The sequence below is a fragment of the Haliotis rubra genome, unplaced genomic scaffold (genome assembly GCF_003918875.1).
Source record: "Haliotis rubra isolate DU_JTF1 unplaced genomic scaffold, ASM391887v1 Scf658, whole genome shotgun sequence".
Taxonomy (NCBI): Eukaryota; Metazoa; Mollusca; class Gastropoda; order Lepetellida; family Haliotidae; genus Haliotis; species Haliotis rubra.
Window position 1 is genome coordinate 311,682 of NW_025767366.1, and position 4,336 is coordinate 316,017.

Below are 4,336 nucleotides of genomic sequence, written 5' to 3' on the forward strand. Positions count from 1 at the left end.
CAACTTCCTGTTTATGCAAGGGACATAACTCCATTCTAATGGTCGGCTTTGAATGCGTAAAGCGTTCGTAAAATATTCCAAACGCTGACAAGAATAAGATTTATCCATCCACATGCCTTATTTTCTAGACCACAGGCCCCCACTGCGGGTCAGAAAATCGATAAACTAGTTGTAGTCGGGGGTGTTGATACTAAACCGGGACCTAGTTTATCGATCCTACTATATAATACATATGTATTATATAGTAGGGGGTGTTGATACTAAACCGGGGCCTAGTTTATCGATTTTCTGACCCGCAGTGGGGGCCTGTGTTCTAGACCAAACTCCTTCCCCGCTGCTGTGCTTTTTCGTTTGGGTGAGTTTTTCTTCTTCTTCTTTTCTTCTTCTTCATCTTTCTCTCTCAAGTTCACTTGTGACGTCACATCAAGCACGGCCGATCGATTTATTGACATAGTACATGAGACAATGAAATTCACTTGACATCAAGTCCATTGTTTTCACAGTTTATTATTTTTTAAAGGCGAAAGTGAAAGGGGTCGCCTTAAATATGCCGCATCTGCAGTTGGGTTGTCTGAAAGACAACTGAAACATTTATTTATTGAGGCAACTTGCAACAGAGTCAGGCACAACTGAGGGGGTCGTATCAAAATCTAGCTGTAATAAAGAATAGGTTCATTTACAGGTTACATTTGATAATATTACTAGTAGTAGTAGTAGTACTACTAGAAAAGAGTACTTTATGTTTGTGTTGTCATTAGCATACATAAAAACCGAGGCTTTTTAGGCCATTAGGGAATGCGACAAGTTAAAATCCATGGGTAGAATACTGTATTAATACTGTAGTGCATTTATCTTATCCGTTTATAGTGCTTCTCCAATACAGAGAGGGAATACATTCACAAAGCGATAAATATTACAGATGTCCGATAGTGGTATATCAATGTCTATGAAAGGTTAATACCATTGCGCCATTACCTGATACATTCCTAGTACTGTATCATGCAACATTGAAATAAATATCACATATGTCAAGTAGTGGTAGCAGGTATATCAAAGGTTATCAAAGGTCAATACAGTGATGGCTACCTGATAGATTTATAGTACTGTTCAAGTGCAGGAAAAGAAAGTCTGTCTACACTACTTCTTCGAGTGGCATTTCAGAAGTTGGGAAGTACAATATAGAACAAACTTTATGGATAACAACTTCTTTTATTCGTGAGTGCGACGTTTCGATACAGATTCTTGTGTGGTTGTCAAGCAGGAATGGAACATAAAGAGGGGGATGTATATATATTAGTGTTGGGAATTGGTTAAAATCTCATAATTGATGATTGGTTCATTACAACCGATCAATCATCGAAAATAATTGGTTAGCGTCATTTATGAAATCTGTTAATGCACACAAAAATAAGGAAAAAAACATGTAGTTCTTTGGTGATTTTTTTTGCAAAGTTTCACATCTTTAATGGATGACTATTATGGAGGAACATAAATTTCTTAGAGTCTTTAAGATAAATTCAATCATTACTTGGAACGAGCTTGTAGTGCTTATGAAATGTAACACACAAAACCAACCTAGTGAAAAATACTGTTGATGAAAACAAGTGTTCTAGAATTGTTTGTGTTCGATTATGAGAAAACAAGATCGATTGCTTGGTCGTTTAGTCACTGCAACCAATCTTCGATTATTTCAATTAATCGATCAACCACTAATATAAACTATCCCAAAAAAGTAGGGGATATTCCATTTCACATGCATTGTTCTAGTAAATACAAATAATTATCATGGAAAGTATTATTTTTCCTTTGAGAGTAATCATTTTGCGTAAAAATTATCTCCTAAACACAGCACTGACATGCCCACAATATGCACGTGCATAACTGTGATGATCATGGGGGTTGAACCTGACATTTGCACGACGTTAGATGTGACGTTTCTCGTCATTAACAGAGGAAATTGGAATGTGCAAACATCAATTTAGTTGCTTTAGAACTCTGTTAACAACTTTGAGACATGCGCATACTTTCTCGAGATGAAAGATTACGTGCCCTTGGCATGCTGCAGGTCCGCACAACACAGACCCTTGTGCCACGAAGTTTGAACGTTTCAGGCCGTCAGCCGTAAATTATGGTCCAGATACCGTGACACACAATCTGTCAACGACAGACAACGCTCAGGTAGACCAGGGGCGACAACTGCGGCTCAAAATAGATTTATCCATACCACAGCCTTAAGAAATCGTGTCACAACAGCCAATCAGATTAGAGATAGACTGCAAGCAGGTGCTGGCGCCGGCGGCAGTGTGAGTGACCAGACCATCAGATATCGACTGCACAGTTGTCAATTACACGCACGGCGTCCTCGTGTCATTCCCTGCTTGAGAGATGGTCACGTTAGGGCAAGACGTCTTTGGTGTTTAGAACGCCAACGCTGGGATTATCGACGGTGGAACAATGTAATGTTCTCTGATGAGTGCAGATTCGTGTTAGACTGCGTTGATAGACGTAACAGGGTTCGGCGTAGACGTAACGAACGTTTTCACGATGTCAACGTCATTAGGCATGATCGTTTTGGAGGGGGGTCTGTAATTGTGTGGGGTGCCATCACTGCAGCTGGAAGAACAGACTTACATGTTGTTGCTGGACGTGTCACAGGTCAGTACTACAGGGACAACATCCAGGCAGCCCACGTTGAGCCATTTGCTCGACGCCATGGCCGCCGTTTCATCTTCCAAGATAACAACGCCAGATGTCACAGGGCTAGGATTGTCACTGAATACCTCCAACAGCAGAATATCGCCAGGCTACCATGGCCAGCCTTAAGTCCAGACCTTTCGCCCATCGAGCATGTCTGGGACATCCTTGGACAGCGCTTACGGCAACGTCAACAACGGCCCACTACTCTCCAAGAACTTGCTGCTGCATTGCAAGAAGAGTGGAATAATGTCAATCAAAATGACTTGCAACGCCTCATAAGGAGTATGCCACGTCGGATCCGTGCTTGTTTGGCCAACAGAGGGGGATTTACCCATTATTGACTTGGTTTTTACCGTATGGTAAATTTGCAGATTGACCCTTGGTGCAGTTTGGCCCACACCACAGATTGTCCTTGTTTCTTTGGCATTATCAAATGTATGGAAAAAAATTCCATATGGTCCCTTAACAGTTCTTCATTATTTGTTCCGTGCTCGTTTTCACACGTTGCCTCACATCAGCCATCAAAGTCCGATATCCCCTACCTTTTTTGGATAGAATATATACTGAATGTAACAAAGAAAACAACATAATTAACATAATTGGCTAGGCAGTAAGATGATGAAGCGAGTTTGACAAAGGGAAGCCAATGGAAGCCAATGGTGTACAAGTTATGAGATGTATATACAGTAGAGTTTATAAGTAGAATTGGGCTTGGTGGAGGATAGCATCGTAAGCGGATGGAATGAAATATCCTTCGTCTCGGTTGATGATGGGCTTTTGGCGTTTGATCTGTCACCACGTCCGACAGCAAATCAGCAAATCTGACCACATCAAAGCAAGCCCCAATCATCAAATAGAGTGGTCTGACATCACCGTTCTCGCTAACAATCAAACAGACTTCACTGAACGCAAGCTCACCGAAGCCATCACATCAAACGCCAAGAGCCCACCATCAACCGAGACCGAGGATACTTCATGTACTTGAGTGTTTTCATAAAGAGTTAGTAAGAGATGCTATCAGAAGACTCTATAGCAAAAATAAATTCCTTTCCTTACGCATTTTGCAAAAACACATGGAGACAGAACTTTCTGTCCAAATATCAGTTATGGAACTTTTGCATAACTTTAAGTTTCGTTACAAAAAGGTAAGTGGGGAAAACAGGCGGGTGCTGTTCGCACAAGTCCGTAGGTTCGAGCAGGTCCGTAGGTTTGTGCACGGTGTCAGTAGATGAGAGGCTTCGCCGAGCCTTCGCTTCTTCCTCGAACCTCCGTTCCATCATAGCCATCATCTGGTTGGTGAATTGTCTCATAATTTCACCCAGATCAAGTTCTGCGTTGATTGAAGCTGCTGCGGTGTAGAAGAAGCGTTCGCGACCGCTGATGAGTTGTGTGCCTCAACTTCACTCCGTTGAGAAGTTGGTGGTTAGTCGTCAAACACCTGGCCTGCTGTGACCGTTGCAGGAGACGACCTAGTAGTCGTGGAAGTCGATTGCGTCGCCGATCTCAAAGGTACTTTGGGTAGAAGTAACGGGGGATCATCAAAAAACGTCTACTTCATGCGGAGGTAATATCTCTTCGTTGAACGATTTCTGATGCGTTGACTTACTAGGCCGCGTAGATTTACCCTCCGATCTGGTAA